The 15451-nt window shown below is 34.8% G+C and overlaps 1 protein-coding gene across 4 annotated transcripts in view; it reads left to right on the forward strand.

Annotated features, from left to right (window-relative positions):
* The window catches only part of MAATS1 (MYCBP associated and testis expressed 1), a 64961-nt gene extending 49837 nt beyond the window's left edge, over window positions 1-15124 (forward strand). For 2 of the 4 annotated variants that reach the window (XM_021933091.2, XM_003893971.5), the window contains exon 18: window positions 13074-15124. The gene's annotated coding sequence lies outside the window, so the exon portion shown is untranslated. Of the gene's footprint in view, window positions 1-290; window positions 367-647; window positions 1737-13073 lie in introns of those variants that run through there. The other 2 variants (XR_643433.4, XR_643434.4) reach the window with 2 other exon arrangements.
* The last annotated feature ends 327 nt before the right edge of the window (window positions 15125-15451 follow it).

A 15451-nucleotide genomic window follows, 5' to 3' on the forward strand; every position in this document is an offset into this window, starting at 1 on the left:
ACACCTATCACCTTATCAGGTTACTAGGAGAATAGTGCTAGGGAGTCAATTAAAACTAAAATTCTCATGAGGAGGGGAATGGAGTGAACTTTTTGCCTATACTTTCTCCCTCAACCCTTTTGTGGTAGAGGCACATCTTCTGCTGTTTTGCCCTGAAGGTATGCCAACCATCAGGTTGGGGAAAGTACCAGGGCTAGGGAGAAATTTTAGTTTGGCACTCAGAAGTTTTGTGTATTGGCCAACTCTGCCACCAATTGTATAATCTTATACAAATAATTTCTCTGCTTCAGTCCTTGGTCCAATAGAATGGAATCTTAAGTCTCAATCAAAAGGAATCATGGAAGGAAGGTTGAGATGAGAGGGAAGGTAAGAAATACTGCAGAGAGAAAGCTAATAAGTGACTCTTAAATATCAAACTGTGGCTGTAAATTACAGCAGAAAAACTTTAGACTTTAATAGTAAAATAACCTCTGAAATAATTGAAAATATAAAACATCTATTACATGTTATGTTATATATTGTCTATACAATGTAAATTCAAGGACCAAAGCATTTGCCTACCTTATTACTGTGACAAAAGCAAGCCTTAAGGTTGGGGTGGTCATTTTTCTGACATGGAAATTTAATAAGATTAATAATTTACACAGTTTGCATTGAATACATCTGCCTTTACTTCTGATTATGATACCTACTCCATGACATCCATAGTGACCTGTGAAATCAAGCCAGAGGAGAACAAAAATTATCTTCTATTTTATACTTAAAGTAAAATGTATTTCATTAAAGCCTATGTAAAGTGTATATGATAATTATAAAATCTACTTGCAAGAAAGTCTAGTTGTCAGGCTAATTACAGACACTCAACAAAGGTGATCAACCAATAAATTAAATGGTTGGAACATGCAGCTTAGCTGTCCCCAAAGTATATCTTCCCTCTTCCTTCTTGCAGAGGGAAGCAGAGAAGGACAGATGTGAGATTATTCAATGATAGCTAGGGAAAGGGGCAGTAGGCATGGACCACTGATTTAAAATACATATTTAAAAATACGTATTTTTAATTAGCTTGAACAGAGAGCTAATAAATAGTGAAGAATTTCTGGGCCAAGATCTAGGAGAAGATAGAAATTTAGAGGGTTGGGTCTGGCATTTGGAGCTACTTTTTTCCTGGGAGAATATGAAGATTCTAGAAAATGTGGCTGAAAGACTGAGCAGTATTTTTAAAAGCTTTGCAAAACCAGGGGGACAAAAAACTTGAGTCAAGGATGGGGCCCTGGTAAACCTTCTTCATTTGGGTAGGGACTCTAAAAGGCTATGCCCTAGTGGTAAGGGTTGACTGGAAGTAAACTATCCCTGGCGTATAATGTAGTTTAGCTTCTCATCATCTGAGTGATTTTAAAAATCTCAATCCCAGAAATTAAACTTAACGAGGTTCTTGGTTTCTATTGCCTCAAGGAACCTGCCAGAAATAAAATGTAAATTCTCTTTAAAGGAAGTTAACATTGTTCTAGACCTCTATTTTCACAATTTCTAGAACACAATCAAGAATATTCAGGTACATGAGGAGACATGACAATCTGAACAAGCGGCAAAAACAACAGATGACAGAAACAGACATAAAAGGATCTAAAATATTGGAGTTGTTAGACCCAGACTTTATTTATTTTTTCCATAAGTTATTGGGGTACAGGTGGTATTTGGTTGCATGAGTAAGTTCTTCAGTGGTGATTTGTGATATTTTGGTGCACCCATCACCAGAGCAGTATACACTGCAACATATTTGTAGTCTTTTATCCCTCGTCCCCTTCCCACTCTTCCCCCCAAGTCTGCACAGTCCATTGTATCGTTCTTATGCCTTTGTGATTAGACACAGACTTTAAAATAACTATGTTTACTACTGTGGACTTCTATCCTCCAGAACGATGAGAAAATACATTTCTGTTGTTTAAGCCGTCCAGTCTATGTTGTTTTGTCATGGCAGCCCCAGCTGACTAAGACAGATTTTGGTACCAGGAGTCGGGTACTACTGTAACAACTACCTAAACATGTGGGAGTGGCCTTGCCACTGGTTATGGGTAGAAGCTGGAAGAGTTTTGAGGTATATACTATATATATATGGACATCAAGGGTGATTCTGGTGAGTTCTCAGATGGAAATATGGAATATGTTATTAGAAACTAGAGGAAAGGTGACCCTTATTATAAAATGGCAAAGACCTTAACTGAACTGTGCTGTAGTGTTTAATGGAAGGATGAAGTTGCAAGCAATGAAATTAGATATTTAGCTGAGGATATTTCTAAGCAAAGTGTTGAAGGAGCAACTTGGTTCCTCCTGACTGCTTATCGTAAAATGCAAATGGCAAGAGATTAATTGAAGAAGCAATTGTTAAGCAAAAAGAAATCAGAATGTGAAGATTTGGAAAATTCTTAGCCTGTTCATATTGGAAAAAAAGAGAAAGCTCTTTCTGATGGGAATGCTAAGGGTCGGTTAACAGACATTTGATAAGTGTATGGGATTATATGAGCAGAAACATTGCAGGATGAAATTAAGGAAGCCTATTGATTGGACTTCTTGAATTAGACAGGATGGGATGATAGAACTATTCAGCTGCAAACGTGCACTATTCTTCAAGAAGAAGGAAAAATGATTCCACAGGAGATCCAGAGGTCATCAGGGCCATTGTCCCAGTTTCAACAGGCCAGGTGGCTTTCACCATGAGCTTTGGAGGAAGGATCACCCAGTGGACCCCAGCTCATCTGAGCTATGGGGTGGGACCCTGGGTCAGCAGAGCTACAGGGAGCAGACACTTACCTAGAGTCATGGGGATGGGGCACTGTAGAGTCAAAGGGGCAGGGCCATGGGAATGATGCTGCCACCCCAGTGGGCTTAGAAAGCAAGACACTAAGCCAAAGAAGACTATACTCAAGAATTAAGATCCAGTGGAATTTGCTTTGCCAGGTTGTGGACTTGCTTAGGATCCATCACCCATTTCTTTCTTCTGATTTTTCCCTTTTGGAAGGAAATATGTCCCCTATGCCTCTCCCACCATAGTATTTTAGAAGCACATAGTGTGGCTGGTTTCACAGGCTCATAGGTGGAGAATAATTTTGCCTCAGGACAAGTCATATCTTGAGTCTTACCCGTACTTCATTTGGATAATATTTATGAGAATTTGAACTGTAGACTTTAGAGTTGATGTGGGAATGAGTTAAGATTTTTGGTATTGTTGGTGTAGAATGAATGGTGAAGAACATGAATTCTACCTGGGGTAGAATGCTATGATTGAAATGTGTCCCTGAAAATGCATATGTTGAAGCTATAACCCCCAATGTGGTATTTGGAGACAGGACCTTTGGAAGAGAATTAGGGTTAGATAAGGTAATGAGGGCAGAACCCTCATGATGGGGTTATTGCTTTTACGAGAAGAGACATCACAGTGCTTCTCCTCTCCTTCTTCCTCTCTCCCTCTGCCATTCTCCGTCTCTCTCTCTCTTCCTTTCTCCCTCTCTTCCTCCACTTTCAATGTGAAGACACAGTGAGAAGGTGGCCATCTAGATGCCAGAAAGAGAACTTTCAACCAAAACTAACCATGCTGGCACCTTGATCTTGGACTTGTACCCTCTAGAACTGTGAGAAAAGAAATTTCTGCTGTTTAAGCTATTCAATCTATGGTATTTTGTTATGACAGCCTGAGCTAAGACACTTACTGTGTTCAAAGGGTAAATGCCAATATTGAAAATTTCAAGAGAACTGGACATTATAAAAATGATATAGCATATTTGAAGAAAATAGAAATTCCAGAATTTAAAAATACAGTAGCAAAAATGAGAAACTCAGTGAATCTCTCCTCAGAGATATTTAGAAAGAAGCATGGAAAGACAAAAGGATAGGAATTTATAGAAGAGAGAGAAGGATAGATTTAGAATAACTTAATGATTTAGAAAAGGAGAAAAAGTGAGTAGGTATGGACCACTGATTGAATAAATTTGACTACTAAAGGAAGGAATAATATGTTGGGAGATCATATGGAATATGAATTTTCCAAAAATAATAAAAGAATTGTTTTCAAGAAGACTTCTTAACCCTAAGCAGAATAAATAAAAAGAAAACCATACCTAGATACATCTTAGAATACTAATACTGCTGAAAGCCAAAAAGAAAAAAACCTTTAAAAGCATTCAGAGAAAAATGATAAATTACCTTCAGAAGAGCAACAATTAAGCTGACAGTTGACTTCTCGTCAGAAACAATGAAAGCCAAAAAGATGGAATGATATGTTCAGTATATCAAAATAGCAAAATAAAGTAGGATTCTATGCAAATGTATTCTTCATGCAAACATATTCTTCAAGAATGGCAATGAAAGACATTTTCAGACAAATGAAACTAATAAAATTTGTCACTAGGAGATCTGCAACACAAGAAATTATTAAAGCGTGCTTTTTAAGCAGAAGAAAAATTATCCCAGGTGGAAGGTTGGAAATAAATTTAAGGACAGGTATGTGGATTGGCTTATTGATTGCATAAAACAATAATTACAAGAAACAGCAGTAATAGGAGCAATGCAGTTATAAAACAAAAGAGTAATATATAAGTCAGAAGAGGGCTAAATAGATTAAATTGTTCTAAGACACTTGCATTGTCTAGGAGGAAGATAAAAGTATAAGTTGACATTGATAATTCAATGATCCGTGATAACTCAAGGATGCATTTTGTAACCTCTAGGGTAACTCTGAAGGGATAGTAAGGAGATATATGACATCTAAACTAACAGAAGAAAATGGGATTAAGTTTTCAAAACACTCAATACAAAAAGCAGATAGAAAGGAGAAAAAAGGAAACAGAACCAATAGAAAGCACTGAATAAAATGGTAGATGTAAACCAAAATTTGTCATTGAGTACATTAAATGTGAATGGACAAAATATTCTAAGTAAAGTCAGAATTTACCAGACTGAATAAAAATCATACTAAATTATATGCTGCTTGCAAGAAGCCTATATAAAATCTAAATATACAAAATGGTTGCAAGTTAAAAGATTGAAAAAGATACCGTAAAAACACCACCCATAGAAAAGCAGATATAGCAATATTCATATCAAAGAAAACTTTAAGGCACAAAGTATTAGAGAAAAAGAGGGACATGCCATAAAAATAAAGGTCTAATTTATTGGGAAGATATAATGTCACAATTTAAATATACTTAATAGCACGGCCTTACCCTATAGCAAAATTTAACAGAACTGCCTGTAGAAATAGACAAATCCACAATAATTCTGGGAAATTTTAATCTTTATCAGGAACTAACAAGCGAGCAGAGAGAAAAAACATTTAAAAAATGTAATATTTGGCTGGGTGCAGTGGCTCACGTCTGTAATCCCAGCAAATTTGGGAGGCCAAGGCGAGTGGATCAGTTCAGCTCAGGAGTTCGCAACTAGCCTGGTCAACATGGTGAAACCCTGTCTCTACAAAAAATACAAAAAAAATTAGCCAGGTATGGTGGTGTGCACCTGTAGTCCCAGCTACTTGGGAAACTGAGGCAGGAGGATTGCTTGAGCCCAGGAGGCAGAGGTTGCAGTGAACTGAGATCATGCCACTGCACCCCAGCCTGAGTGACAGAGCAAGACCTTGTCTCAATAATAATAATAAAATTAAAATGGAATATTTTAGATACATAATTTTTAAAAACTTGGCCTACTGGACATTTATAGAATATTATGCCCAACAACTACAGATGCATATTCTTGCCAAGGGCAGAGGGACATTACCAAGGGAAAGAGAAGCCAGGGGAGCTGTGTGGGCTGGCATGATGGATTAGGGTGCAGAGGAGCCCCTAGGGTGAGGCCAAATTTTCCCATATAATGTTAGCTTTAGGTTTTAGGTAGATACCCTTTTTCTGGTTGAGAAATGTTTGAATCCATCATGTTATTTAACCAGTTATGTCAGTAATAAAATTCACTCAGTTCCATGGACCTAACCATTGACACTTCTATCATTTTTTGTTTTTTGTGGGTTTTTGTGTATATGTGTTGTTTGGTTGGTTGGTTGGTTGGTTGGTTGGTTTTTGGTCAGAAAGAGAAGCTGAATGTTCTGACTTGCACCATCACTCTGACATTCAGTGATTCAGAGTGATAAAGTTTCAGTGTGATTTTTTCCAGCTCAGGGCCAAGACTGAGATTTTTGTAAGTAAGAGCACCATCCTCAGCTACTGTCACAGAACACTGACTGGCTTTGAAAATTGGCTGTTACTGCAGACTCGGTAATATTTTTTAATGAATCTGTCCTAATGTTGCAAGGCAAGCAGAACTCACATGCAGAGCTTATGCTATGGTGAAGTCCCTTCACTGGCAACTAACATTATTTGAATCCCAAATAATATACTTCCTATGTTATGAAAAGTTAAAACAAGAAGGAAGATCTTCATTCCTACATGTATTTGCATTGGATATATTTTCTGAGCCTAAACTACTTTTCTAGGAGCAATTTTGGACTTTGAAACAAGTGCAAAGGAAATGTCAAAATCTATTTATCTGCAATGGAAGCATGTCCATCTTACCTTCAATTGGAAGTAATCTGTATTGTAATGACATGCTAAAAAGAAAATATCAAGAGAAGAATCTAATAGAATTCTATAAATGCCTTCCAAGCAATACATATGGATATTTATATAAAAGTATATAATTGTGGATGGATACCAGTATTGGCCATACCGTTCTGAATGAAAAGACATTTTCAAAGATGACATAGGGATGTGATAAGATAGGGGAAAATCTCATTTTCAAAGATGAAATGAGAAAGAGGAAAGTCTAATTACACATCACTATTAATAAATGAACATTTGCAATCAATTTCAATGACTTGAACCCAAATTAAGCAAAATGTTATTCCCCCAATAAGAATTCCATTCTTTTCATTAAGATAACTATATCACAAAAAGCTATAGTCAATTATTAGTAGTGTATTTTGAATTTTATCAAAAATGTTATGAAAATTTGTTTTCTCTTTTGTTAAATGAGTATCATTGATTTTGCCATTTGACTCACAAAACCTAAAATATTTACTATTAAGCCCTTTTCAGAAAAAGTTTATCATTCCTTACTCTACAGTAATTACAATGAAGTAGAACTAAATATAACATATGGAAGAATCTCACAAATATAATAAGCACCATAATAAGCCAAATCCAAAAATAATCCACAGTATGAGTTTATTTATATAAAGTTCAAAACCAACAGCATCAAACTAGAGTGTTTAGGAATGCATACTTAGAAAGTTAAGGTATAACGAAAAGTAAGAAAGTGACTACTGTAAAAATAAAATAAAAATCAGAATAGTGATTACTTTTAGGAGGTAAAGAGAGGATTGTGATTGGGAAGGGGTAAATGGGAGCTTATGGAATACTATTTCCTGACCTGGGTGATATTTACACAGATGAGTACTGTACATTAATTCATTAGGCTGCACGTTGCTTTTAGGTACTTTCCTATATGTGTCATATTCCACAGTTGAAAGTTAGTAATACAAAAACATATGAAAGTATAAAACTCATTGGTAAAAGTAAGTACATGGTCAAATTCAGAATATTCTAATACTGTAATGATGGCGTGTAAATCACTTTTATCTTTAGTATGAAGGTTAAAAGACAAAACTATTAAAAATAATACCTACAATAATTTGTTAAGGGATATACAACATAAAAATATGTAAATTGTGAAATTGAAAACACAGATGTTGAGGAGGGTGGATAAAAAGTGTAGAGTTCTTGCATGCAATCAAATTTAAGTTGTTACCAGTTTAAAATAGCCTATTGTAACTATAAGGTGTTTTATATATTCCTCATGGTGAGTACAAAGCAAAAAACGTATGTTAAATACACAAAAGGTGAAGAGCAAGAAATCAAAGCATAGTACTAGAGAAAGTCACCTAATTACAAAGGAATACAGCAAGAGAGGAAGAAAGGAACAAGGACCTACAGAACAACCATAAAACAATGAACCAAATGATAGTAGTAAGTCTTTATCAATAATTACCTTGAATGTAATTAGATTAAATTCTCCAATGCAAAGACATAGAGTGGCTGAGTGGATAAAAACAAACAAATGAGACCTATGTCCAGCCTACAAGAGACTCACTTCACAGTTTAAGGACTCACATAGCCTGAAAGTGAAAAGATGAAAAAAGATACTCAATGCAAATAGAAACCAAAATAGAACAAGTGTAGCTAAACTTACATCAGATAAAATAGGTTTTAAGTAAAAAACTATAAAATGAGACCAAAAAGTCATTATGTGATGATAAAGTGGTCAATTCATCAAGAGGCTTTAACAATTATAAATATATGTGCACTCAACATTGGAGCACCTACATATATAAAGCAAATATTAATAGATATGAAGGGAGAGCTAGACTGTAATACAGTAATAGTGAGGACCTCCAGTATCCCACTTTCAGCAATGAACAGAACATCTAGACAAAAAATCAATAGAGAAATATCAGACTTATGCTACACCTTAGACCAAATGGACCTAACAGACATATATAGAATATTCCATCCACTAGCAGCAGAATACACATTCTCCTCAAATACACACAGAACATTCTCCAAGACTGATGACTGATAAACAAGCCTAACAAACTTAAGAAGATTGAAATTATAGCCAGTATTTTTTTCCAACCACAGTGGTATATAAAATAGAAATCAGTAACAGAAGGGATTTCAGAAAATTCACAATTACATGGAAATTAAACAACATGGTCCTGAACAACAAGAAGTCAAAGAAGAATTGAAAAGGGAAATTAAAAAAAAATACCTTGAGGCAAATGAAAATGGAAACACAAGACATAATTATGGGATGCAACAAAAGCAGTTCTAAGAGGGAAATTTATAGCAATATGTGCTTGCATCGAAAAAGAAGAAAGATCTCTAGTAAACAACATAATATTACACCTCAAAGAACTAAAAAAAGAACAAACTAAGCCCAAAATTAGTAGAAGGAAAGAAATAATAAAGATTAGACCCAAAATAAGTGAAGTAGAGACTAGAAAAATAATAGAAAAGATCAACAGAACTAAAAGTTGGTATTTTGAAAAAATAAAATTGACAAACCTTTACCTAGACTACTTAAGGACAGAGAGGGAAGACTCGAGGAAAATCAGAAGTAAAAGAGGAGACATTACAACTGATACCACAGAAATGCAAAAGATAAAAGACTACTATAAACAACTATATACCAACAATTTGGACAATCTAGAAGAAATGGATAAATGTCTAGACACATGCAACCTATCAAGACTGAACCATGAAGAAAATAGAAAATCAGAATAGACCAATAACAAATAAGGGCATTGAATCAGTAATGAAAAGAACCTCATCAAAGAAAATCCCAGGCAGGACCCAAGGGCTTCACTGCTGAATCCTACCAAACATTTAAATTGCAATGTCTTCCAAAAAAAACTGAAAAGGAGGGAATACTTCCAAACTCATTTTATAAGGTTAGCATTACTTTTATTTCAAAACTAGACAAGGATACTACGAGAAAGAAAAATTATAGGCCAATATCCCTGATTAACATACATGCAAAAATTCTCAAAAAAAAAGTAACAAACTAAATTCAACAAATTAAAAGGATCTTTCACCATGATCAAGTGGGATTTATCCTAGAGATGACAGAATGGCTCAACATACACAAATCTATAAATGTGATATACCATATTAACAGAATGAAGGACAAAAATCACATGATCATATCAATAGATTCAGAAAAAAATTTGACAAATTCAATACTCTTTCATGACAAAAAAAAAAAACTCTTAACAGAGTTGTTATAGAACAAATGTACCTCAACATAGTAAAATCCATATATGACAAACCCACAACTAACATCATTCTCAACAGTAAAAAGTTGAAGCCTTTTCCTCTAAGATCAGAAATAGACAAGGATGCTCCACTCTTGCTACTTCTATTCAACATAGTACTGGAAATTTCAGCCAGCACAGTTGGGCAAGAGAAAGAAATAAAAGGCACCCGCATTGGAAAGGAAGAAGTTAAATTGTTTTTCTTTGCAGGTGACATGGTCTTATATATAGAAAACCCTAATGACTCCAACAAAAAAAACTAATAGAAATGATAAAGGAATTAGGTTACAGGTACAAAATCAACATACAAAAATCAGTAGCATTTCTATACATTAACAACAAGCTATACAAAAAAGAAATCAAGAAAACAATCCCATTTATAATAGCTACAAGGAAAAAATAAAATACTTTGGAGTAAATTGGATCAAGGAGACCTGTACATTGAAAACTATCAAACATTGATGAAAGAAATTGAAGAAGACACAATTAAATGAAAGGATATCCCGTGTTCATGGATTGAAAGAATTAATATTGTTTAAATATCCATGCTACTTAATGCAATCTACAGATTCAATGCAATCTACAGATTCACTGCAATCTCTATTAAAATTCCAATGACATTTTTCACAGAAATAGAAAAGGCAATCCTAAAATTCATATGGAACCATAAAAGACCCCAAGTAGCTAAAATAATCTTGAAGCAAAAAGAACAAAGCCATCACACTAACGGACTTAAAAATCTACTGCAAAGCTATGCTAATCAAAACAGCATGGTACTACACACAAAGACCAATGGAACATAATAGCCCAGAAATATGCCCACGGATTTGTGGTTAATTGATTTTTGACAAAGGTGCCAAGAACACACAATGGGAAAAGGACAGTCTTTTCAATAAATGATGCTGAAAAAACTGGGTATCTACATACAGAAGAATGAAATTGGAACCTTTTCTCCACACCATATTCAAAACCCAACTCAAAATGGATTAAACACTTAAACATAAGTCCTCATACTGCAAAACTGCGAGAAGAAAACATAAGGGAAAAACTCGTCTAACATTGGTCTGGATGATGATCTTTTGGATATGACTCAAAAGTACAGGCAACAAAAGTGAAAATAGACAAAAGGATTACATCAAACTAAAAAGTTTTAGCAAAACAAAAAACAATAAACAGAGTGAAGAGACATCCTGCTAAATGGGAGAAAATATTTGCAAACTGTACATCTGGTAAGAGGTTAATATTCAAAATATGTGAGGAACTCAAACCACTCAATAGCAAGAAAGTAAATAACCCAATTAAAAAACGGGCAAAGGACTGAATATACATTTCTCAAAAGAAGACACATATGAATGGCCAACAGATACATGAAAAAAATGTCCAACGTTATAATCATTCAAGAAATGCAAACGAAAACCACAATGTGATATCACCTCATACTGTTAGAATGGCTATTATCAAAAAGACAAAAAATAAGTGTTGAGGAGGATGTGAAGAAAGGAGAACCCTTGCACATTGTTGGTGGGAATGTAAATTAGTACAGCCATTGTGGAAAACATTATGGAGGTCCTCAAAAAATAAAAAATAGAACTACCATATGATCCAGCAATTCCACAACTGGGTATATATCCAAAGGAAATGAAATCAGTGTGTGAAAGAGATATCTACACTCCTATGTTCACTGCAGCATTAATCACAATAGCCAAGATTTGAAATCAACCTAAGTGTCCATCAACAGATGATGGTATACACACAATTGAATACTATTCAGCCTTAAAGAAAAAAGAAGGAAATCCTGTCATTTGCAGCAACATGTCTGAACCTGGAGGGCATTATGCTAAGTGAAATAAGCCAGGCACAGAAATACCAGCATAATGCCATGAACCAGGCATAATGCATCCACACACATACACATATGCTATCACTTACATGTAGAATAGAAAAAAGTTGAACTCATAGAAGTAAAGGGTAGAATGTTGGTTGCCAGAAGCTAGTGTGGTAGGGAGATGTTGATCAAAGGATATAAATTTCCATTAGGAAGAATAAGTTCAAAGGATGCGTTGTACAACCATGGTGACTATATTTAATAACAATATATTATATTTTGAAAATAGCAAAGAGAGATTTTAAGCACTCTTTCCCCCAAAAATGAAAAGTATATGAAGTAGTACATATGTTAATTAGCTCGACTGAGCCATTCTACAATGTGTATGTATTTCAAACCATCATGCTGTACCTGACAAATATATATAATCTTTCTTTGTCAGTTAAAAGTAAATAAATGAAATAGTAAAGGATGTTGGCAGTAAGTCAAAGTAAAATGGAAAGAGAATCAGAAACAGTACTTATGTCCTCCAATGTCTACATATTAACTTTTCCCAAACAAATGTTCCATGGATAACTGCTCTTCAGGACATTCATAAGCAGGCCTGCTCCTGGTATTTGCAAGACCCAGGTCAAGAGGATGAATTGAAGCTTCATATCATATGAAAATATATAAAGTTGTAAATTAGGCTAACATACTGTTAGATAAAATTTATTCTACCCACCTACTTTCACAAACATGTCTTTGAGATGATAACATTGAAAAATGGGTAAGCAGCTATGGGTTTTATGTAATTGAAAGATGGCAAGAACCAAAGATGATAAACTTAGTTATTATAGTACATGTCTGACTCTTCTGTTTATGGTCCAGTAATATTTGGACAAGTAATGAAATAAAGGCATACCTGGTTTTTTAAAAGTTAGAAATACATATGTATGTATACAAACAAATATATATATGTATATACATTATGCCTGCAATATACAGAGAATATTTCTGGAAAGGTCAATAAGAAATTGGTAGGTAGCTGTTGCCAGGCATGGAAACTGGGGACTGGAGTTCACACTTGGGGAAAAGAGATTTACCTTCCTCATGTTGACATTCTTTTGTATTTTTATTTTTTTTATGATGTATGTATATTATTTTCAATTACAACCCAGTTAATGTACATATTTTTTTAAGTGCTAGAATTTGGAAACTGACACACTGCGAAGTAAGAAACATCTGGATCCCTAAGGCTTATAAATGGCAGAGCTGGGGTATGTGTGGGGCTGTCGGAGTCCAAAGCTAGGGCTCAGACACACTGTATCACAGTAATTTTTTGCATGTATTGATCTGATAATGAATGTTTCTAAAAGATGACATAATCATAAACATTTGTTTGGCTCTTTTTTACAGATTGTGATTTAAAAAATAAAAAGAAGCAGTGCGAATCATCATAAAGAATTCCAATGGTCTGCACTTCTCCCAAAGTGTGCACTGCTCATAAACTTGCCAATGTGTGTTTCGTGAGAAAGGAGATTTGTTTTCCTTAAACACCCAATAATTTAAAATGGTTTTCAGTAATAATAATCAAATGAAAAATCTTCATTCTCTTCAGTGTCTTCTAGACGCCCTACTTAAAAAGAACATTTTCTTATGTCTCATTTCAATATTTTGTTAACTATGAGGAGTGCTGGTTTGTTGAATCAAACAAAAGGAAATGTTGTGGAATATTTTTCCAAGTAGTTTTGGTTCACTATTCGCAGGACATTGGCATTATCTACTAAGGCTGAAAATGTGCATATTCCATGACTCAGGATTTTATCTCCCAGATATATATTCAACAGAAATGCATGAGTATGCGAACCAACAGGCATGACAAAAATATTTATAGTAGTGGTATTCACAATAGTCCCAAACTGGAAACCCAAGTGTCCATCTTCATTGGAACAGAAAACTATGCTTTGGTCTACTTCTACAGTGGCACATCAACCCACTTCTGAGCTTTAGATCTAAGAAGTATGTTCATGCAACAGCCATAGAGATGGTGCTGTTGAAAGGCAATCTGCCCGTCCTGTGTATTGACAAGCATCAGGATTCCATGAGGATTCTTCCTCAAAGGCTGGCAAATAGGAAAAAACAGTAAATGAGCAAAAACATCAACATGGAACTCAAGTAAAGAATTTATAAAGGAAAGTGTGTGCTACTCTGAAAACAATAAAAGCTTATGTTAGAAAATATCTTACTGTAAGAAACAAGTAAAATTTCAGAAACATTTGGTGGGTGTTTTTAATAGGAGTCAAAAAGAAAGGGTCTTTTCAGAAACTGAAGTAGGGAATAATAAGAACAGACACGGTCAAAAAATAGACAGATGCGGGCTGAAAAGGAAAGAAAATGGGCTAAGATGGGAAAAATGTAAAAAGATTTAAAATCCAGCAACAAAATTTACACATTCATTTGGATGCAGTGAAAAGGGCAGAAACATCACAGCAGAGAATAAAATTGGTAATGTTGGCGACACATTTATTAAGTGCTCCAACATGAGATGGGAAAGAATAGGCAAAGTGATTAAAATGACAGCAGTTAGCTGTAGGTGACCTATCCCAAAGCAATCGGAGTTCTTGAAGAAGAAACCAGAACAAATAAGATAGAAACAATAATCAGAGTTTAATAATTAATTTTCTGAGTTTTTTTTTTAAACTAAGTGTACAAACTTGAAAGGGTTCACCTTGCCCTAGCAAAACTAGGATTGGGGCACCTTTTTTTTCCCTTGAGGATCACTGACAAAAAAACACTGCACCAATAAGGAAGCAACTAAATTTTGTTTTGTTCTTTAAAAAAATGCTAACCTGAACTAGGTAAAGTTATATCATTCGCTTTTGAAATAAAACATCAGGAACACAAAATGAGAAGTGAGTTAGGTTGGGCTGATGGGATAGAAGGTAGGAGGCGAATGCTATACAGCTGGGAACAGCAGACTTTCTGTAAAGGGCCAAATGGTAACTACATTAGTGTTTGCGGGTCAGATGGTCTCCATCATAACTGTGTACTCAACTCTGCTGTTGTAGGGTAAGAGCAGCACTAGGTGACACAGAAATGAATGAGCATGACTGTGTTCCAGTAAAATTTTATTTTAATTAAAATCAATTCATGTTTGAAAAAGGATTTAAAATAGCTTCTGATAAAGGACATACGTAATGAAACTTAAAGTATGATATTTTCTTTAAAAATCTTTGTCCTTATGTAGACTTCTAAAACTATGTTTTGTGTTTAGAATGTCAAGGAAAATACAAGTTTTTATACAATTCTCATTGACTAATTGAAGTTTACCAGGAGAAGAAAACTTTTTCCTGGTACTGGCAATCTTTTACTTATAATGGCTTGAGTTAAAAAGCTCCAACTTTTCTAATTTTTGCTTTTGAAAATAAAACACCTATAGTGACAATAAAAACACACACTTAAAGCCATGTGGTCATAGTGACTGGAGCCATGTAGTGAATTGGGGCCAGACTAGTATGATCAATAGCAATGCACAATCACAACGAACTGTCTGAGAGAGAAAACTTTTTGCATGGATGCATAATCAGATATAGTGAATCATTGTAAAGAGAGGCAGTGCTTTAGCTGGAGGCAAGGTAAAATCCAAAAGGAAAGTATGCAGTGTGGGTAAAGGATCTCTTTAGGATGAGAAACTGTTAGCACAAAATTGTTGGGAATTCTAAGTTCCTGAAGTACAGAACTCCCAGACAAATTATGTTAGAGCCTGAGTGTTAGTTCAGGAGGAGTTTCCACTG

Source organism: Papio anubis, chromosome 2 (genome assembly GCF_008728515.1).
Source record: "Papio anubis isolate 15944 chromosome 2, Panubis1.0, whole genome shotgun sequence".
NCBI lineage: Eukaryota > Metazoa > Chordata > Mammalia > Primates > Cercopithecidae > Papio > Papio anubis.